The following is a 23175-nucleotide window of genomic DNA, read 5'->3' as shown; positions in this document are numbered from 1 at the left end:
GAGCCCAACATTTGTACTCATTTCAATTCAGTTATTAGCCTCTAAAATGCTGTAGTATGGAACAACCGTTAATAGCTAGCTGAGTTCTTTTCAACTATTTATGTCAGTTTATATGGAAATGAGCCGTTTGCTGGCGAGCCACCATTTTGTGCTTTGGTTGACCCTGAGTCAACCAAAATATTTAGCAGTGCGGATTCACGAGGTAAGATCCAACCAAAGCCTTCTCCTGGCCCAGGTGTCTGGGAGACCCAGAGACCTGGGGCCGGACCACAGGAGCATTGAAGGCCTTGGTTCTTGGCTCCGGCTGAACTTCATCTGCTCTTTGGACTTGAGGCCTTTGAACTAAAACGTGCCCTTGCAAGAGTTCCCGGCTTCCTTGTTTGGACTGGCGAGGAATGAGAAACACCATTCTTATGGTATTTCAGGATCTTGTCTTCCTGTCCAGTGCCTTAAGGAGGAAGTTCAGAAAGAGGCAAGGGTTCACGCCAGTCCCACCATTTACAGGCCATCCGGCCACCCCTTTGCCTTGAGCACGTCTCCCTTGAGAGTTCATTCCTTCTGCCAACCTGAGCCCCCTTCACATTGTTTTTCTAATACTTGTCAGAGCCTTTTTTTATTTCTTAAAAGAAAAAAGCAAAAAAACAACCTCCAGAAGGATTTTTCTATTCTGACTAGAATTTTATCGTTTGTTTTAGCACAAATAATTATCACAATAATAAAAACCTGGTGACTGTAGCTGATAACACTGTATTGTATAATTAAAATTTGCTAAGAGAGTAGAACTGAAATGTTCTCACCAAAAGAGGGTAAATATGTGAGGTGACAGATGCGTTAATTAACTCAACGGGGGGATCGTTTCGCAATGTATACATATATCAAATCATTACATCACGTGCTTTAAATATCTTACATTTTATTTGTCAATTATACCTCAGTAAAGATTAAAAAAATAAAATAAAAATCTTGGGCATTTGGAGGGACCCTAGTGTTTTCAAAACCCTGCACATTAGGTCACAGTAGGTATTATTTCTCCCACTTTAAAAAAGTGCAAAACAGGGACTCAGAGAGGTTAACAGACCCAGCCAAGGCCCAGCAGCAGGACTATAGAGGAACTGTGGCTAGAATCTGGGCATTCTCACCCTGAGCCCATTTGAAGCTTCTCCTTGGCCACCTCCACCTGTCTGTCCATTCCCAGTCTCTGACTTTCAATGCCCACTTTGTAGATGGAGACTTGCTTTGGGAGTGAGAAAGCCCCAAGTGACCAGAGACGTTATACTAAGAATTTGCTTTAGTGCCTGTCAAGGGCCCATTGTGGCCTCTGAGGACCTGCTCTATGTCCCAGGGCCTGGCTCAGAGCTTGAAACACAGGGATCCTCAGTAAACGGGTACTGACGTGAGTTAGCTGCCGGTGCTACAAGCTTAGTACTCTTGAGCTTCTAGCAAGGGGTGAAACCATAGAGCAGGGAGGACGGATTAGAGGCTCTGGAGTCAGCCTGGCATTCTCTAATAATAACAATTACTATTGTTATTATTCATTGACAGCTTACTGTGTGCCAGCAACTTGAAAAATTTTACATGGGTTATCTCAGTAATACAATGATTTTTGTGAAATGGGTAATTTTTTTTTATCACCGTTTTACAGGTGTGGAAACCAGGGCTCAGATAAGTGGCTTGCTTGAGGTTACTCAGGCAGGATGTGGGGGTCAGGAGTCAAACTCGGGCAGTCCAAGTCCAAAGACCATGCTCTTTGAGTCAGAACTGGTTCCCCCACAGAGAGCCTGTCCCAAGGCCAAGGGGATTTTCAGACAACCCTAGGCTTCTGGAGTTACCCTATTCCCCAGACTGATACCCAGCTCCCTCAACATATTCATCTCCTTAGCATTTGGAGGTCCCTTCCATTCCCTGCCCCTTCCAGTCCTCACTTGCTTATTTGATTTTTTCATCCTTCCTATTTCTCATGTTTGTTTGTTTTAAGAGTTTTATTTATTTAGAGAAAGAAAGAGAGACAGCATGAGTAGGAGGGGAAGAGGGTGAGGGAGAGAGAGAATCTTAAAAAGACTCCATGCTTAGCACAGAGCCTGGCATGGAACTCGATCCCAGGACCCTGAGATCATGACCTGAGCCAAAACCAAGAGTCGGATGCTCAACCGTCGGCACCACCCAGGCACCTCTATTTCGTATGTTTTAAAAGGTGGTCTCCTTGTATTTTCCCTCTTCTCCTTCTCTCTGTCCTTAGCCTTTTCTCTCACCTCTCCTCCTTTTCTTCTTGCCTATGCCTACCCCTGTCATCTGTCTCTTTCTCCTGCAGCAATGTTGGCGCTACCGTAACTTGTGGTCGGAAAACATCTGGAGGTGAGTTGAGATGCCCCAGAGCCATCATCAGTCCCTTCTCTCATGCAGGATGAGTCAACCAGCCCAGGAGGTCACCTGCTCCTATTTACTGGACACACAGTGGTGAGAAGAAGCAGACATTAACTCAACACCCACACTGCAAGTGTAAAATACAATTGGATTAGGACAATTGAGTGACACTGGCCCCTGAGCTAGCCTGGAAACAGTCCTAGCTAGCGAAATCCTCAGGAGGACTTACTGCCGCGTCTGACACTGACTTACTGCTATAGGTGGCATCATTGTGTCCGTGTATTGCATATTCTCAAGGATCCTCTGAGCTCGCTGCTATTATTGGTCCCATTTTGCACAAGAGGAAACTATAACATAAAGAAGTTACCTGATTTGCTCAAGGTCACAAAGCTAGTAAGGAGCGGGGTCAGATTTCAAATCCTAATGATGGGTCCCAGAGCCTGCACTCTCAAGCCCTAAGGTATGTTGCTGAGAAGTCATGGCGGGCTTTCTTGAGGAGGCGACAATGAGGTGAGAACTAAAGACAAGTAGAGCTGTGTTCGGACTGCTCTAACAAAGTACACAGACCAGGTGGCTCATAAACCATACACATTTATTTCTCGAAGTCCTGGAGTCTGGGAAGTCCAAGACCAAGATACTGGGAGATTGGGTTTCTGCTGAGAGCCAGCTTTCTGGTTTGTGATGCGTTGTCCTCTCCGTTGGCTGAAGGGACGGGGACCTCACTGGGAGCTCTTTTACAAGAGCACTGATTTCATTCATGAGGGCCCCAACCTCATGACCTGATCACATCACAAAGGCTTCACCACCAAGTTGGCCATTAGGTTTCAACATGAAAAGTTTGGTGAGACATAAACCTTCGATCTATAGCAAGCTGGATTACCAGATAGGCAACATAATGCTCTTCCCTCCTGCCCATGTCAAATGGCAGGCATCACTCACTGATTACAGCACCCCCTTTCTCAGATAGGGACTCAACCTCAGATTCTTCAAGAAGGTAAGAAGGTGCCCTGATGATGGGGCAACCACATTGATTAGGCACTTACTGTGTACAGTAGTTTTGTTTTCCCCACATGGGAGTTACTTGAGCTACCTGGATCCAGTCTCCATTTTCTGGGAAGAGAGTGACAGGAAAGGGCAGAGGACCTGGAAGGTCTGTGAGCTTTGAGGAGAGTTGTTTGGAGGATGAAAGTCACCTGTGGACCTAGCATCCAGCACAGGACTCCATGTGATTCACAGCCCATAGAATGCTTCGTTGTCCAACCAACTCAAGATCCATCTCAGTCAGGGCTTCTGAGTCCTCACTGACTCACAGCCAAATCGAAATTATGCCCAGAATGACAGTCGTGGCTGGTCCTAAACATCAGCTTTGGTGCAGAGAATTCAAAACATCTGCTCAAGTGCTGACCTCCACGCGACATCCCCCCCGCGTATTCCCGCCCTGCCCAGCTGTTTGTCGGCAGAGCCCAGCTCCCTGTGAAAAGCCAGAGCAGAGGCCACTGTGCGATGGGGTGGGGTGAAGGGGGGGGTTGTTGGGGCAGCCCCTGGAATCCCTTACACCTTAGATGAATTTTACTTCAGTCCATTGTTTCAAGCAAGCACTCACATTACATAGTGTCTTTAAAAAAAAAATGTATACTTTTAATGTGGTTATACTTGTGTGAATAGATCAGTATGATATAAGTGATCTTTAGTAACCGATAATTACTGCGTGTTAGCCATCTGCTATTCCTGAGGGTTTCTCCAAACCCTTTCATAAAAGCAAAATGATACTCCGCAGCCAAATTATATAACATTAACGGAATATTTTATATGCGAGAGGCTGTATTTCTTTACTTTTCATTCAACTAAAAATGTACACAGTCAGTAACAAGCCATTTCAGCTGCATATTTATCCAAAACATTTCATAGGCAAAAAAAGTCAAGTGAGAAAAATAACAGTTCAGCCACATGAGGGCTAGAAAAACACATTAGAAAAGGGATCCTCATTACAATAATAAACGAGAGCCCAATTAAGGCTGCCACATGCAGGGCGGGTCCATACTTGGCAGGGAAAGCTGGTGCTTAGGAGGTTTTGCCCTTGACTTTGAGAGTGTCCCCAGCACCCTAACCAGCATTCCCAGACTGGAGCTGCCGCAGCTGCCACAAAGCGAACGTCAACAACTCCTGCCACTTTGCAGCCTCGCATTCTGGAAAGTGCTTCTTCAATGTAGGCAGATCCTGCTTTCCAGGCACGTCTGGGCCCCCACCCTTATCACCCTGTCATTCTCACTCTTCTGGAGCTTGCCATAGGCGGGTGCACAAGGAGCAGCTGGGCAGAGGGGTGCGGAGCTCTGTGTCCCACAACGTGTCCACGGGAAGATACATCTCGATGCCCATGAACCTGGGCTCCAACCCCCCTGATGAGAAGGCACGTTGCATTAGTGTTAGTGGCATTTGCCAAGTCTGCGTGGCGTGTGGAGCCCTGGGTGGGAGGGAGGGAAGAGCTTGCACCGGGCTCCCACACAGGGACGTGAGCGCAGTGTACTTAGTACTCACACAGTGCTCACCTTGTCTAAGCCTCAATTTCTTCATTTGCAAAATGGAAACATAATATTTATCTCTGGGGTCGTTTAAATGAGATTATACATGCCAAATGTGAAGCACAGCGTCTGGCCCATAAGAGTCACTTAGTAAACGTTCGCCGTTATTATTTTTGAGCTTTATCTAGTTGAGTAAATAAAATATATCACATGAAGTAGGTAGGGACTAGTCATGGAACAACCTGGCAGTGAGCACAAAACACTGAAGTACGGCCTCCATGTGAGGTGCTGAAAGGTTGGCAGAGGGACAAGGTGAGCAGAGGGCAGTGGGGGCAGAGCGTGAAGGCGGCCCAGAAGAGGTGGGTTTCACATGAGAACGTCTCTATTTCAGATCCTAGAGGATGCCAGTCACTGCAGTCCCTGGCCAGGGTAGGAAGGTCTCCTGGGGGCTGGGGCGGGGTGCAGATTTCTTCCTCAGGCCTCGTGCTTACCACCAGAGCTCCAGCTATTAGGTCAACAGTGGGGCCCATTTATGGTAACTTGGGCTCAATAGAATAGGCTTTCTTCCAGGGTGGATAATTGAGAAGGGCAGGGAATTCATAGACACAGTGTTCTGTGTCAGCTGTTAACTTCTAATTAATCTTCCCAGAATTGCTCTATCCATACTTACAGGAGCTTCCAATGTTTACCTCCTGACCTCTTAGAGGGGCCGGGTGGTTTTTCATGCAAACATTCAAGAATGTCCCAGATAATAGAAATACCTATTTTTTAACTTAATTTTTATTAAACATGGGAACGAATACCTTCCTTTGCCTGTTTGGGGATCAGATCGCAATGTTGGTGTTAGCGTCACATTCTACCCAACTGAGCTGACTAGCCACCAGTAGAAAATCTATTTTTCGCACCATTACGTGGTTATGTCCCTTCTCCCATACAGGTGGACATGGGGAGGGAGAGGGGGATCAGATGGGGATAGAAAGAGGAGCAGACAGGTTGTGAGAGACCCGGATGACCAGTGGCAAGACAAAGAAGGCAGTGGGCAACATTTTGGCCTGGGGCTTGATTGTGGAGGCAATCCTGTTGCTGCACTGCCGGAGAATTCCAGCTGCAAGGTAGCAGTACCGCACCCCTGCTGTGTGGGGCATGATGCTGTCCCAGCTGCCCCCCACCTCCCACCTTCTTACCTGGAAATCCAGCCCCCCAGAGCTGTTGGATCTGTATGCCCACACCTGTCTGCCCCTTCATTCAGCCAGCCTGTGTTTGGTGATAACTCACCAATTACAGTTCAGATTCAGGGGTAACTCTGCTGGGCTATCGGCTCCTTCAGAGATCCATATTGTTTGTAAGGCAAGTGAAACACAAGAGGGCCTTATTCTCTGCAGTTTGACATGTCCTGAAAACTTTGGTTTGAATTCAGTGTGAAAATCCTATCTTATCATAAATATAGTAGCTATTTAAAGGAGCCCTGCGTTTTAGTTTTTTTTTTTTTAAAGATTGTATTTATTTATTCATGAGAGACACAGAGAGAGGCAGAGACATAGGCAGAGGGAGAAGTAGGTTCTCTGCGGGGACCCCGATGTGGGACTCAATCCCAGGACCCCGGGATCATGACCTGAGCCGAAGGCAGACACTCAACCACCGAGCCGCCCAGGTACTCTAGCCCTGCATTTTAGAAAGAATAATTCATGTTAGTTTATCAGGCTCAGGAAGTCGGCATATTAGGTTTTCTTAAAGTGGGGGTACCTGTACACTGTGTATACTGTGAACACAGTCAATTAAAATGAGTGTGAGACAAGAGTTTATAGCACCGGTGTTGTAGCAAATGCTGGAGCAAGGCTAGATCCAAGCAGATGACTTTGGTATTTTTTGAGCATTTACTATATACCCACCCAATGGAGGAAGCCATTGGGAAGATGGAAGAGAACATAGTCCACCTCTACAGGCTGCTGTTTCAACTATAAAATGAAACGTTAGAAGAAATGATGTCTAACATGACTTCTAGCCCTAGATGTTCTATAATTAGTGGTGTGACCTATGCCCTAAAGGGCCTCGGAATCTTGCTGGAAAGATTTATTTCTTCCAGTGAAATAATAATATCTCAGGGACTAGAGGTCAGGGAGGGAGAGGCTATTGGTGTTGGAGAAAACCTAAAAGTCTTTTCTCCTGTCTGTGGGACATGCACCACCTTCTAAGATGGAGACAAATCTCCAGGCGACTAGCGGAGGGTTGAGTCAAGTGGGAGGGGGCAAGCGTAGTGATGGTAGAGGGCCAAGAGGGCCCCTGCCTAACAGGGTTGTTGGAAGATTAAATGAGATAATCTATAAAGATCCAGAATAGTGCTGGTACATAGGAAGCACTAGGTACAACACAACCACTAGTGAGTGACTGACACCCTATCTTCTGTTGAATCTGTGTGGGTGCAACCCGGATGAGGAAGGAGCCCCAGGGGAGCAGCTGGAGAGGGCTGCGGAGGGAGCCAGTGGGGTGGCTGCACTGAAGGACGAGCATCCCTCAGAGACGGAGAAGGGTACAGACCTGGCACCGAGATCCTCTCCATGGAGTTGTTTTTGCACAAAAATGACTTGCCAACCTGCATAAACAGCCCAGATCTTGGAGAGTCCTTTAGACAAAATTTGAGTTAAACTGATCTCTTGGCATGTTCAGGACAAATTTCACTTTTGAAGGGAAATGAGCTCTGCACATTTTTTTTCTTTATTATTTTCAACCAGGGCACAAAGTTGTTTATAGAACTGTGTGTGCTCTCCATGCTGTTCCCAAGAGGTAAGTGGGTCCAGCAAACACTGAGTTTCTAAAGATGTCTCCAAACCAAAATGCCAAGAGGACTCATTAAAGAACTTGCCTGGCTTCTGTGACCAGCTTTCAGGATGTTCTATGACTCTGAGTAGATTCCCAACCAAGGGTATTCACACTGGTATCCCTCTTTGAATTAATTAAGAATAATTCATATTCTTCTTAACTGTGTCGCTCTCATTTATTGAGGTTTTACTATGACCTAGGTACATATATGGCTTATTAAATCAGATTATAAACTACATCTAATGGAGATAGGTAGAAACAGGTCCAGAGAGGCTAAGGAACTTGCCTAAAGTCACACAGCAGGCAACAGCAGAGCTAGGACAAAAATCCAGGTCTGTCTGATTCTGATTCTTAATAACTATACTCTTGCACCTCCTGGATCCTGAAACAATGGGGGATCAGGAATACAGAGGGCATGTGAGCATATGGGGGAGAAAAAAATGGAAGGGTTTCAGTGCTGCCTCGGAAAAGATGAAGGAAGATAAGAAGAGCAAAGAGATCTATAGAACAGTACTCCTGGGGCTTGAGGACAGGAGGTACATGGGTCAGAGGAGCCCATGCCTCATGCTCCGGCAAGACGTGTATACCATGGACAGAGCCCACATCCCATAATCTGGAATGTTTAGGAGCCACATGGGATTGCAAATTGCCTAAGCAGGGTACCCTCAGCCTTTGCAATCTCAACCATCTGGATTCATTGAGGTCTTGGGGGAGGGAGGGGAATCCCTGTCCTGGGGAGTCGAGGCCCCAGAGATGCGTGGCAGCTGCCCAAGACCAGGGTGTCACAGAGTAGAAAAGCACTGGATATTTGGAAGGAGGAGAGATATAGGAAATAAAACCCCTCTTAGGAGTGCATTATCAGCAACAAAGCAAAGCAAATTTACAAGCATATTATGGAAACTGCAGGAGAGGGAAATCATAGAAAGTTTCTAGTGAACAAGGAAATTGGAAATGGAAACCGGAATCTCCCAGTACAGCGCTGGTTATTATTAATTTGAACTTTGTAAAATGTTATTGATAGTGTCTGTTAGTATCTCCTTTCTGCTGTACCTTAGTGATTACACACATATTCGAAAGGGCTTATTCTCAGCCTCCTTGCTCCAATCTCATTTCTCCTACAACATCTTAAATTTCTTAAATCTCAACCCCACTACATTGGACATTTTCATGCCTGGAGAGAGCCTAGTGCATATGTGATGTGTTCCTGGTGGGCTGAAACCATGCTTTCCCGTCTCTGGCATCACTACCAGGCTAAGCCTGGAATGGGCAAACAGTAAGTGCTCAATAAATACCTTCTGTGTGATGAACACTTCTCAGCTTTGCCTCTCCTGGTCGGGTGACAGTTCTGAGACTCACCCTAGGAGGCAGCAGGAGAAGGCAGCTGGGCCCGGTCTCTGCCAAGACGGGGCGCTGAGCAAAGGCCTGTCCCGCGTGGGTATGGGAGTGGGAGCGGGCGGTCGTCTCCAGGCCAGGGTTTGTCTGACATCTCTGCCTTTGGAGGGGGACGGAGGCAGGGCTGGGGGAAGCCCCCCACGGCCAGGACGATGTGCATCGAGGGCAAGCTTGCGCCTCCTGGACGGAGGGGACCCCGTGTGAGACACAGAGAGGGCTCCAGGCCAGCCTGGAAACCAATTCCCTTGGCTTGGACTCCAAACTTGGAAGAAAAATTGAAGAGCGGTCACAATTTCCCACTCACGAAGAAAATGAGAAGGCCGGGTATCTTCTCAATGAGTCAGCTGTAGGCAGGGGGATTTATTTATAATATTATTATTTGGGAGAAAAGAACTTACTATGGCCGAATGTAAAAAGTATTTTTTTTGATAAGTTAAAGAGATTAAGAAAAATCGGGCCGATTTTGACAGAGGATGGTGTGTAAACGAGAGGTGTTATCAGTGAGAATCTGGCACCCGCTCCATTTTGTTATGGTGAAAAATATCAGTATTATTTACTAAGAAGATTAGGGTTGAATTGGAAGAGAGGCTGGTTGTTGTGTGCAGATGGAGATAAGATAAGGATTTTACCTTCCCTGCACAGCCAAATGCAGCGTACACAGCGCTGTTATCTCGGGGCTGGCAAGCAGGGGGATATTAAGATGTACGTTGTAATTACCAGTGGCAGGAGCAAATTTCATAGCGACTATTTTAAACCCTAATAAAACGCCGGCCTTTAATTATACAGCTTTGAAATATTTTTTCTCAGTTAATTGCAACGGGGGAAAATAAAATCAACCTCATATTTGAAACTGATTCTCACAGGGAGAGCCCTCGGCCTGGCGCTCCAGCTGCCTCTGAGCGCCTCGCTGCAGGGCCGGGGGCTGCCTTAGGACTCAGTGTGCAGGTTCCGTGCACCCCCCTCACCCCGGGGCCGCCCCCCCCCAACCTCATATATGGGAAGACAGACTAGGAAAGGGTAAAGGCTTTCCGTGTAGCATTTGTTCCCCCCAACAGCTGAAGCTGCATGCTCGTTCTTTCTGGGGATGAAGCCTGATTTCTGGAAGCTTCTGGAGGCAGGTGAGAAGAAAGGAAGGCTCCTGCAGGCCGGGGTGGGGGGTGGGGGCTTCTACTCCACAGATGTAGCCCCTGGGGGCTCTAGCCCTTGGAGCTCAACACTGCTTGGCCTCCACACACGGTGCAGTTAGGATGGGTCTTTCTTTCAGGTTCAGAGATCAGAGTCTGGCGTCTTTAAGTCCTCTGTCCCCTGTACCCTGCATTCATGATAATAAGTAACGGCAGTAGTGGTCGGTGTTGGAATAGCTCTTGCATGCCAGGCCCGGCCCGACGCACCTTTTATCCCTGCTTCCCAGCAGGAGGCAGGCACCTCTACTGCTTACACTTTTGCCTTAGATTTTAAAGTCTGTTCCCGAGGTCCACAGAGGTAAAGTAACTTGCCCCCGATGGCAGCCAGCGGTGCCATCCAGGTCCGTCTGACCCCAGGACCCCGCTCTTCATCATCAAGGATAGACCCACCTCTCCATCTGTCCTCTCCTTTCCCTCGGGCCACCAACTCCCACCCATGATGAGCATCTGTGATCTGGACTCCATGCCCCTGTCACCTTCGGAGCCCTGCACCTGCGCCCTTCATTGCTCAGAACCAGCAAAGACCCCTCATTAGTCTGTTGGATGACAGTCCAACCTTGCACCTGCCCCCAGGCCCCTCCATGGTCTGGTCTCGATTACCTTTCCTCACTTATGAACCCCTTCTTCCCCACAGGGACCTTCCAGTCCTGAGTTCACTGGCTGCCAAAAGGAACATGCACCACTCCCCGCCTGGAACCCCTCGAAGCCTCTTCCCACTCAGCTGCTCTTCAAGCACAGTTCCAACTGCTCTGCTTCCAGACTCGTCCCAGCCACTGTGCAAACCGCTCCTGTGCTCCCTTCATGCTCACGTCTGACCCTCTTTCAGCATGTCTTTGCATCACTTGGAATAGAAGCTCACTTGGGACAAGTTGCAGCTCCACTTTGCTCCCGGTTATACACACCCCAGGCACCTGTAGCTCTAATTCTCTGCATCAGTTACCCTTTCGTAGGTGTGCTCCGTTTTACCCAGTGAATTGTAAACTCCCTGATGGTGGGAACAGTGGATGAATTTCTCTTACAATCCCAGCCCAGACTTGCTGATGTGCCTTGTTGGGAAAGGGGCTAGTTTTGTATCTGGTCCCCTGAGGTGGAAACACCTGTGGGCAAGGGGGCAAGAAATGGCACAATCTTAGCTCATTTGTGTCACCTTCCACCATGTGACCCTAATCTCTTCCTCTGTGAAATGGGACCAGTAACACCTACTCGGTGGAGTGTGGGGAATCTGGATCCAATGACTATACAGAGTGAGAAAGACTTGGTCAGGACGTACACAAGCGTGGCATGTCAGTACACACCTTCCTCCATCTCCCAGGAGCTGCCAGGCCCTTTAAAGTCTATTTTGTTGGCTGGGACCCAAAAGAAAATCGCTCACCTTCCACCACTGGCCTCTGGTTTCTGGCCACACACCATGCTGTGGGTAGGTACGGGGGTATTACCTTGTGGATGAGAGGGTGATCTGGCTTTGACATCTGTCACCCCACTGATCGCCAGGGTTGCTTGGCTGCTCTGGCTGGCTGGGCAGGTGTCCCCTCCCTCCCGCACCACTCCACATGGTGCTGAAGCTGCTCGCTGTGTCCAAGAGGAAGACTTTCTTCAGTCAAGGGTATATGAGTAGCTGTAGTTCCCTGCTAGAACCTCCAAACAAGCTTTAAAGATCTGTTTGTAGGAGAACATCGGGTAGTCAATCTTCCAAGATTCTAGACACATCCAGATGAAGTGCCACATGCATGTGACAGTCTGATTCTCTTAAAAAGGAAAGAAAGAAAGAAAGAAAGAAAGAAAGAAAGAAAGAAAGAAAGAGGAGACAAAGAGAGAAAGAAAGAAAGAAAGAAAGAAAGAAAGAAAGAAAGAAAGAAAGAAAGAAAGAAGAAAGAGAGAGAGACACGATGGGTCCTCCCAGAATCTCCCCTGGGGCTGATGTGAGGCAAGGAGAGTGGGGTGCCAAAGCCTTTATCCACAGGAAAAAGACACCCCAGATACTCAGCTGTTTGAATAATTTCCCATTCAGGGCTAGAGGTGGAGGCAGGCCTCTCCACCCAGGCAGGGCTCTAACTTCACGATGGAGGGAGAATCCATCAAAGCCACCTAAGTACCCATTAGTACCCTTTTTGTTGTCAAACTCCTATTTATGGGAGAAAGTTGCCTTCATCCATACAACTGGATGTCCTGTGTTCCTAACAGTCCCTCTCCTGAACTCCTGGACATGCTCCTCAATCTGAGCGTGAAAGGAACTTCATAAAGCAAATGCCTCCTCTCCATGAAGCTATACCCTATCGTCTCAGAGTTAATATGTTTAACTTCTTTTTTACTTTATTTTATTTATTTATTCATGAGAGACACAGAGAGAGAAAGAGAGAGAGAGAGGCAGAGACACGGGCAGAGGGAGAAGCAGGCTCCATGCAGGGAGCCCGACGTGGGACTCGATCCCGGGTCTCCAGGATCAGGCCCTGGGCTGAAGGCGGCGCTAAACCGCTGAGCCACCCGGGCTGCCCAATATGTTTAATTTCTTATGGGACCTTTCTGTGCCTTAGAGCTCCAACCTTTCTGTCAGATACTTAGTGACCTGAAAATAGATACTTAAATGTACCAGGAGCCCCTTTCCTCCTGGCAGGACTCTTTCCAACCGAAAGGAAGAATTCTTTAGTTCACAATGGTTGTCACCATCAATACAAACATTCATCAAGTACTGATTAAATGGGGATCCCCGGGTGGCTCAGCGGTTTGGAGCCTGCTTTCGGCCCAGGGTGTGATCCTGGAGTCCCGGGATCAAGTCCCACATCAGGCTCCCTGCATGGAGCTTGTTTCTCCCTCTGCCTGTGTCTCTGCCTCTCTGTGTCTCTCATGAATAAATAAATAAAATCTTAAAAAAAAAAAAAAGTACTGATTAAATGCACCCATTTGTAAATCTCAATTATTATTATTGATATCGGGAGCTAACACCAGTGGATTTTTTGGGTCTTTTTTAATAAGCAAGGCCCTGGGTTAGTGCTCTTTACATGTGGCTTCACCTAATCCTGATAAAACCCTCTGAGGCTGGGTATTGCTATTACCCGTATTTTACTGATGAGAAAACTGGGGTTTAGAGAAATGAAGTAACTGACAGCTGGATGGAGTCTCATTCTAGAGCCGTGCTTTTAACCACTGTGTTGTAAGGCCTCACGCATCCAGGTCCCAGCTTGCACTCGTTGTGTGTCCACGAGGACTATTTGATTCATATATTTAGTGCACGGCCGTGGGTGGGCATGTTTGCAGATCCCGTGTGTCCCACTGTCGCCGCTCCCTGCCCTCTGGACGACAGTGAGCAGGTCTTTGTGATTCCCCAGCTTTGGGAGGTCAGGGCCATCAGCCACAGTGCCTGGCAGCAGCCCTTTAGCCAAATAGCAGGAGCCAGCCAGAACGTGCTCTCGGTCACAGAACTCGGAGATTGAATCCTGAGCTGGTGTCTATCACGGGCAGCTGCAGCTGGCCCTGGGCTTGCAGCCTTTGTGGGTGCTGGCTGGTGTTGGGGCTCTCACTGTTCCAGAAATGATTAATACTCTGATACTATCTTGATAGCTTTAGGAGACACCCCTCTGTGGACTGGGATGCTACTGGTTGATATAAAATGATGTATTTTTTTCAATCTATTTCATGGTGGCAGTAATTCAGACAAGGAAATGTCTTTGCCTTCTGCTCGAGCTTTATGCTGCTTAGAAAGGGGGAAAAATCTACAGAGAATGATGAAGAGAATTTTTCAGAGAACTTAATACATTAGTAACTAGGAGCTTAGAAAATGAAACACTTTCTAAATTTCTGATATTGAACAAATGGCTTTTCCTCCCTCCTGAACTATAATGGTTATCTCCCCCTCTTCCAAAAACCAGGCAGCCCAAGGGAAGTATGGTGAGATAGAGCACAGCCAGGGGAAGGTCTGGAAATATTACAGTGTTTTTCTTATTTTTTTTTTTTTTTTTTTTTTTTTTACTCAGAAGCAGCTCTGTTTATTGGTTTCCCTGAGCAATTCCTCATTCTTTTTGCAGCCTGCTTCAAAGGGATAGAATTAATTTTCAGCCACAAACAAAAATGAATTTTTAGATTGTATTATATCTTTGTTCCTCCTATGTTTACAATGTTCTTAAGTTGCTTTGTCCTTGGTTAGAGCATACCACAACCAAAGCAGCCCCTCATGACCTGCTGCCATGCTGGCCCTCCCCCCGTGCCCTGTTTGCTTTCCCTTGGCTACACATGACACGTTGAGGCCATTAATAATAGTATATTTTAAGAAATTCCCAATGCTTCTGATTTTGCAGCAAACATGGAATTCAACAAAGTCTGAGCCACCCATTTGCCAAAGGACCTAGTAGCTGGTAGTCAGAAGGGTGTGAGACTGAAGGGATTTGGTGACATGGAAACAGAGAAAAAAACTTGAGCACTTACTATAAACCCATGTAAAATATTATTTTTACCAAAGTTATACAGGTACATAGTTTAAAAGAAAAATATGTCAGGCTTCCTCCCGGCTTCCTTCTTACACTCCCCAAAGGGCACAACTTCAAATCGTTGAGCAGCTTCTTTATTTAATTTTCATATATTTAGATAGCATGCTTATACTGTTTGCAGATTTTAGCCACTGTCCACTAACTTCCTACTGAGGAATATGAGGTTTGGGCTGTCTTATACCTCTTTCCCCCAACCCCAGTTACACATGCTCCTTCTCCACCAGCCCTTTCTCTCTTCTAGGCTCGTGACATAGTTATATCCTAATTTTTTATAAGGTCAGTGTTTAGTTTTTACATACTATGATTATAAAAGGAATTATTTGTTGTGGAGCTATATGTATTCTATGGTTATACTTCCTTTCTTGTACTTAACGTTCTTTGTTTTCCATACATTTAATAATTCCCTCTCTTTCTTGGCTTACTATATATTTATCACTAATTCATCCCTACATATTGTAAATCTTCTCTCAATATGTTTAAAATATTATCAGTTTTATTTTTTCCCTAGAAACTTTCCATCTCAAAGCTCTCTATCCTCCTGTTTCAATCTGGATGGGATATTCCAAAAGCTGTGGTGGAGTTAGTGTCTTAGATCTTTCTTATTACTATCATGGTAATTCCCTGAGCTTTTCTCTTATATTAGATTCTCTGATTCTTATACCTGTATTTTCCTTTTACTTGGTTTATTTCTTCAGATGTGAAAAGATATGTAAGATAAGAGGGAGGTGATGTTTTGAGCATCAAATCATATAAGTGAAAATGTCATTATTCTGCACTTCTCATTTTTTGATAGTTTGGCTAGGTATAGAATTCTAGGGTGCAAATAATTTCTCTCCAGCTTTGTAAAGCATTTCTGTACTTCCTGAGATTTCATACTGACTCTGAAAATATTGAATCAACTTGACAATATCAGTGATTATCATAGTGGTAATATACCGGTAGATTTTTGGGAACTGGAGAAAAATTGAAGGACAAGAGATCACCCTTTAGCAGGCTTATATTGATTATGGTAATAAGAATGGTGGCATTAACTTATTTTCTTTGAATTCCCTTCCTTGTTCAATGACCCTCCATGTCTCTCACACTCCTCTATCTATAGGATCAAGTTCAGTTTTCTCTAACCAGCCTTCCAAGCTCCTATGCACCTCCCACCTTCCTCACCTGCATTCTCTAGTCTAGTCCAGAAAAGCTATTCTTCTCATTATTCCCTGCTCAATTTTTCTTTTCACCAGCCAGGAATTCTCTTCCCTGAAAATTTCCTTCTTAAAATAAATCCTATGCATTTTCAAGGGTTATCTCAAAGCTCAACATCTCCATGAGATTTGATTACTCTCATCTGCCATATACTCTGGATTGGCTTACTCAACTTCCTTTTGCAGCTGGGGGGATTAGAAAGATTAAAACTACATTTCTGAAATTTTCTTGCAGCTATGGTTCTGGATCTGAATTAGATTTTGCCTAACTAGATACATCCATGCAAGCTTAGAAACTGAAATGAATTGATTGGTTTGAAATTTGGAATTGAATTATTCACCATAGCATTTGAAGAGGAAAACAATGAATGAGGTCTAAAATAGAAGAACAGAGTTTCCCTCCAAGCTGATCCTCAAGGGATTCGTTTGTCACCTTCAATTTGGCTATTTGGATGAATCAGGATCTGCCTACTTCATTCATTAAGTCACTCAATGCATGTTTGCTGAGTGAGGAAAGGATTAATGATTTCTAGAAAGCTACTAGAAACTTTAAGGACTGAGGTCCTCATTAACCACTACCCTCAAAGAAAAAGAAAATGAAGGAAAAAGGAAAGAATATTTCAGTAAACAGATATTGTCCTGGAGAGGACCTCACCTACAATGATGGCCAAGGGATTGTTGGAAGATGTCAGAGTGGATGGTTAATTAACCCTGCACATTGCATCTAAAGAGTCTCCTCCCAGTTCTGCTGGCTGGAGGCATTTTTTTTTTTTTTAATTCCTTTTGGAAGCAAGTTTCTCTCCCCTCAAGTATCTTTCACTTCATCTAGTTTCCAGTTCATTTCCCACTTGCAAGTGTCATGGGAATATCACTCTATTACAACAACACTTGTGTATTCTCCCAAACTGAGCTCTGTGAAGTCCTTCATTGTTCTCCAGGGAACTGATGCATATCTCCCATTATGTCACTTCTGACACAGGGAAGAAAGAGAGGACTCTGTTGAGAGTGGTTGACAAGGCTAGGACAATATGTTCCCAAGTTGGACAAGTCAATCTTACAGCTGTTCACAAGGGCCTCTTTGGAAAATGGCATAAATCTAAATACCACCTCAAATTCTATCCTTAGGGAAGCAACAAATATATGATCAAATATATAAATAAAGGTTTCAAGTGATCACTTACTAACAGTTAGTGAAATGACCACTGACCAACACCGCGCTCACCAAAAACCATGGGGAACCAGAAAGGATGGAAGAAAGCAGGAAAACCAGAGTCAGAAACAATAACTAAGTTAAAACGTTCAAACATGACTGAGCAACAGGGATCCCTGAGTGGCTCAGTGGTTTAGCACCTGCCTTCGGCTCAGGGCATGATCCTGGAGTCCTGGGATCAAGTCCCACATCGGGCTCCCTGCATGGAGCCTGCTTCTCCCTCTGCCTGTGTCTCTGCCTCTCTCTCTCTCTCTCTCTCTCTCTCTGTGTGTGTGTCTCTCATAAATAAACACATAAAATTAAAAAAAAAACATGACTGAGCATCTATTGTGTGCTGTTTTTAAGCACATTATCTCATTAATATTTACCTTATGAGTTAGATATTACCAACTCCATTTTGCAAAGGAGGAGACTTAAGAGTCAGTGGAGTTAAGTCATTTGTCCAGGGTCACACAGCTGGTATCTGAACTAGAATTTGGACCCAAGCATCTTGATTGCAAATCATGGGCTCATTTTCAGTCTTTGTGCAATTATATCCCAGAATATGAACAGATGGTGAGAATCAGGGAAGGAGTTGGAAGGGACACAATGTCCATTAATGGTTTTAGGATGAGTGCCGAGGGGAAGGTAAATGGATAAGCATTGTTCATCCTAGGAAAGGGAATATCTTATGTTGTTATTATACTTTTTACTACAAGGACACAGATGGAAGTTAGACAAGCAGAAGCCCTCATTAGCCAGGAAGAGTTAGGGGTATTTCTCAGGAGCCCTTTGATCCTGGAATAAATTCTCTTGTCTAAAGCTTTCTGGGAGCTTCCAGAAACTTGGAAGCAAAGGGGAGGAGCCTCAATTCGTTTACTCCAGCCCACCCAGAGCACCTCCCAGAGCAACCAAAACATTGGTTTTCCCCATATAAATAGTTTGAAAACCAGTATGGCACTGCAGAGCTTCCAGTCAAGTGTCTTATCAAGATATCTGTCATTTACTGGTGAGTCATTCACCTGGTGAGTATTTATTGAGTTCCAGTTAAATACTCAGCTGTCTTTAGCCCTATGACTCATAAAAGAAACTACTTACTATCTCAAGAAGCTTACCATCGTAGAGAAAAGATTAGAAACACACAAGTCAGTTAAGGAACAATCCAGAGTAGGAATGATCAAGTGCCCCAAATAATGATATGAGTTATAAATACTATATTGTATATATTTTTAGAGTAAATGGAATGGTTAAATGGCAAATTTTATTACATGAATATATGTTTTTTAAACACACACTCATATAGATGCTGTAAATGGGAACTTAAGTCTTTCGTGGAAACTGAGATAGAAATTTTGAGCTGGAAATCACTGGAAGTTCTAAAACCATCATGAACAATGTCAATCTTAATTTGGAGCCTGTCCTCTCATCATATCTAACATATTAAAATGTACTCACACCTGCACTAAATACATGCGTGTGTTTTATATATGAAACATTTTGCACAAAATGCTCTTTATAGTTTAAATTTTATTTCTTTTAAAATTATTTGGATAAAAGCAACTCCTTTAAGTCATAATTGACTACTGTATTCTGGCAAGATTATGCTTGCCCAAGAATTTTGGGAAGGAACAAAATATAATTTACAAATAGATTTTTTGAATACTGAAATTAATAATGAAAAATGATAAAATATGGCACATTTTAGATATCTAATCTAGCAAATTTTAATTTTGATATTGCAGTTTTCTTTTAGACTCAAGAGCCAATAAATACATTTTACATATAACTGCTGAAAAGAAAACATGTAGGACCCTTGGACTGTATTCACGTGGCCTGGATTTGGTACAGAGAACAAAAATAAAAGCAAAATATATACTAAAATGTATAAAATATATACTATGAAATGGAAGCTTCCTCTACTCATTTTTGCTTGGAGAATCACACAAAACATGAACAGCACAAGTATAAAGGGTTCTGATTTCCATTGAGGTCTTTCACCACATATTCTCGGAATTATTTAGGTGTGGTGATACGTAGAGGCAGAGGAATGGACTTGGTGGCCACTGGGGAGTCCTGCAAAGATTGGGTGCTCATCAGTGAGGACACCAGTGAAGAACACCATGCACCATCCTTGGTCATTACCAAACAGCCTATAGTTTCTAGTAAAGTGATTGGGGTCCCCACACTGGTCCCTCAACTCTCCACCAGTTTCAGGACCTGCAAATCACACTAAAATCTCCTAAACACCACATTTCAGATGTCAGTAGTGCTCACCAGCTGAAATATTTTATATTGAAGATATTTCACCTTTTTATCTTGGAGTTATGTCCAGAATGAATGCCTCTCACTAATCTCCAAACACCCTCAGGAAGACAACATGGCTTTTGCCCACCAGGACAGCAGGGCAGATTCTCTCAACCCTTTCTATGTACCATAGGCAGGGACTCGGAGAGAGGGAGAAAGTGGGCTGATCCCTGAGGTTCAAGGCTACTGGGTTGCCAGGCTGTCCTGGGTTTGTGGGCAGGAAGCAGGATAATGTGGGCTGATTCAGGAAAGAATACCCCGAGGGGGCTGTATTCAGTGGGGGTGGGGGGACACCTACAGTGAATGAACACAACCACCAAGAGGTAGAAGGAAGTCCGTGATCATGTGATAGCCACAGCAATTCAGGGAGGGGAGGGATGGAGTCTCCAAAGAAATTATAGTGATTGAACCAGGCAGCACTTGCCCCCTGTCTGGCATGGCATGCTCGAGGCTGTTTATCTACCCTGTTGAATGGCTCAGCTTTTCCGAGTTTCCATCTCGTTAAAGATGCTTTCCACTCTCCCCCCTCCCAGAAATATTGGCAAGCTTCTTTAGTCATTTGTGTTTCTTTACATTACCAAGGCCAGAGGTATATCTTCTCTGATAGATAATGGCCCTCAGTTAAGGCTAGCAAAAGCTATTTTGCTTGATGTATTAGCGCCCTATTTTAGAATAATCCTATTCCCTTGATTCTTTAGTATTTACAATTTTTGTAAGTACCGATTATATTTTCTAAGTCAAAGTGGGATAAAATTAGTGCATTGTATCCTGTTGTTGCTGCTTTCTGGAGTAGTCAGTCTTACATATTTGAACAATACCACCCCAGTGTAATTTTAAAAGGTAAGAGCTTGATTCTTTAAAAAACACTTAGACGGGCAGTGTGAGCTCTCTCTGAGGATCCTCACATTAGGAGTGTTTTACATATATCACACAAAAGGAAAATGCGTTCTGAGGGGATCGAGGCTCATCTGAGCTGAGAGCTGAACCTGCGGAATTGTGACAAATGGACCCTTTTCTGCCAGCTACACACTGTCAGCCAGGCAACACTTGAGGCCATCTTCTGTTAATGGGCTTGTGGTTTGGGGAGCAACTGGTGGGGGCATATGAAGTCCCTGTCAACTTCATAGTGGCCTTGTGGGCTTTGAACCTCACTGCCTTGGATTATCTAAAACTCTTGAAATAAAGAATTTAGTGATACACAGTGAGCAGTGGCTTTAGGAATTCCAATAGTTGAGTAGAGGGAGAGATAAGTCTGAGCTGGAATAGTATGAGAAGGCTTCCTGGAGTAGTAGGACTGTAGCAGTGTCTTAAAAGGTCACTAGGATTTAGGTGGGCAGAGCAGAGGACAGAGACAAAACTTGACCATGTGCTCTGATCCCAAGGATGGCCTTCACTTGGCTATGAGAGACTATCCCCTTGGAAACTTCTTAGCTGCCGGCTCCTGCCTGTTATACTGGACAGATGACTTTGAGGAATGTTCATCTATGGTCATAGACTCTGCTCTGCCTTTTTTTTTTTTTTTTTTTTGAAACCTTAAAATAAAATAAAACTAACTAAATAAATAAATACATAGAGGAAAATAAAACAAATGCCCATGTCATCGCAAACAGGAAAAAATATTTTATCATATTTATTCAGTTTTTTTTTTTTTTAAACTTTTAGTGAGGTCCAAAGCCCAGTTGGTGTCAGGCTGTAAGTTCTAATCAGCCTTCTGTGGATTGTGGTTTCCACTTTTATTTTATTTTGAGAGAGAGAGAGGGAGAGAGTGCAGCAGAGGGGGAGCAGAGGGAGAGGAAGGATGAGACTCTTAAGCAGGTTCCACACCCAGCCTGGAGCCTGACACAAGGCCAATCTCTCAACCCTGAGATCATGACCTGAGTCGATATCAAGCATTGGACTCTTAACCAACTGAGCCACCCAGGGGCCCCTATTCAGATCTTTTTATAATGACATGACTTTTACAGGTAACATATTCTCTTATGTCCCTCTCCAGTCCCATTCTCCCCATCAACAACCACTATAATGAATTCAGTTTATATCCAGTTCATGTTTTTATACTTTTCAAGTGGGTGTGTGGTTTTGCTGACCTGTTCAAAGATTATTTACATTTATTTATTTATGTATTTATGTATTTATTTATTTATTTATTTACCAGGAAGTGGATGCTTCAAGAATCAGACACTAAAATGGGGAATTTGGGGTGCCTGCCTGGCTCACTCCATAGAGCACAAGACTCTTGATCTCAGGGTCATAAGTTCAAGTCCCACGTTGGGTATGGAGTCTACCTAAAAAAAAAAAAAAAAGATTCCATGAAAAAAAAATTTTTAATAAAATAAAATGGGGAATTGGATTAGTGGAGATTGGAGGACAGAGGAGGCTGGGAATCTGGGGACCCTCCATTCATAACAAGTGTCCCCCATTGTTCCTTCAGAAGTAGAATACAACTATTGAAGCTGAGGTATTAGGAAGAAATTTGGGATCATGGCGTGTTAACTACTTCTTACTGTTTTTGGTAAAATTCTACAAGACAGAGATGACTAAAGGCATCCTAAATGCAAAGTAAAGAGGGAGACTGAGCAGAGAAACATCAGTGTCTTGCCATCCCCCAGGTCCTCTCCTGAGATCTTTGCTCTTAGGACAGTTTAGAATTGCTTAAGACAGAGGCCATTAAAAAAGAGGGCAGGGACTGGAGTTTCTGTTACTTGCATTAAAAAAATCCTAATTAACAGAGTATCCATAAATGTGTGTTTTATTACATACAGGTAGCCATAAACAATGTATTGCTTTGTGTTCTCTTAGAATCACTTAAATGAACTCACACAGTTTATAGTGTTACATAAGTCTTTTCTTCCTCTACGTTGTTTCTAGATCTGTCCATGTTGATACCTCTAAGTACAGTCCATCCATTTTAACCCCTTGATAGTAGTTTGTACAATAAACATTGCATTATTTATTCATTCCTTTTTCACAAACAGACATTTGGACCGTTTCCAATGTTTTGCTCTTCTAGTGCTGGAATGAACATTCTTATAACATCTCCTTGAATACACACGCAAGTGTTTCTCTACAATATTGAACTAAAGACAGATCTCCCCGGGGAATAGGAGAGGCACATTGCACATTTTGCCGGATATTGCCAAGTCGATCTCCAAAAACAGTTATGCCAATTTGCATCCCACCCCCCTCAGCATTGTGAAAGAGTTCTTATTCCCTCGTATCCTTTCAACAATCAGAATTTATTTTCTGCTAATCTGATGTGTGTGAAATGATCTCTCATTGTGATTTTAATTAGCACTCCTTGATTATACTTCGGCTGAACCTTTTAAAATGTGTTTCAGGCTATTTAGGTTTCTTACACGAATCATGCATTTTTCTGTTTGGTTGTTTGTAGTTCTTTATTCCAAATAGTAATCTTTTGATTGTAATATATGATGTCAGTTTCTCCTCCCAGTATGCTGCTAGGCTGTTAATTTTGTATAATGGATGAATCCACCACTGTAGTATTGCGCAGAATATTTTCACTGAGGCAGCCCCGGTGGCTCAGTGATTTGGCGCTGCTGCCTTGGGCCTAGGGCCTAGGGCCTGATCCTGGAGTCTCAGGATGGAGTCCCACGTCAGGCTTCCTACGTGGAGCCTGCTTCTCCCTCTGCTTGTGTCTCTGCCTCTCTCTCTCTGTGTGTCTCTCATGAATAAATAAATAAAATCTTTAAAAAAAAAAAAGAATATTTTCACTGCCCT

Source organism: Vulpes vulpes, chromosome 16 (genome assembly GCF_048418805.1).
Source record: "Vulpes vulpes isolate BD-2025 chromosome 16, VulVul3, whole genome shotgun sequence".
Lineage (NCBI taxonomy): Eukaryota > Metazoa > Chordata > Mammalia > Carnivora > Canidae > Vulpes > Vulpes vulpes.
Note: the sequence above shows the minus strand (reverse complement) of the source record.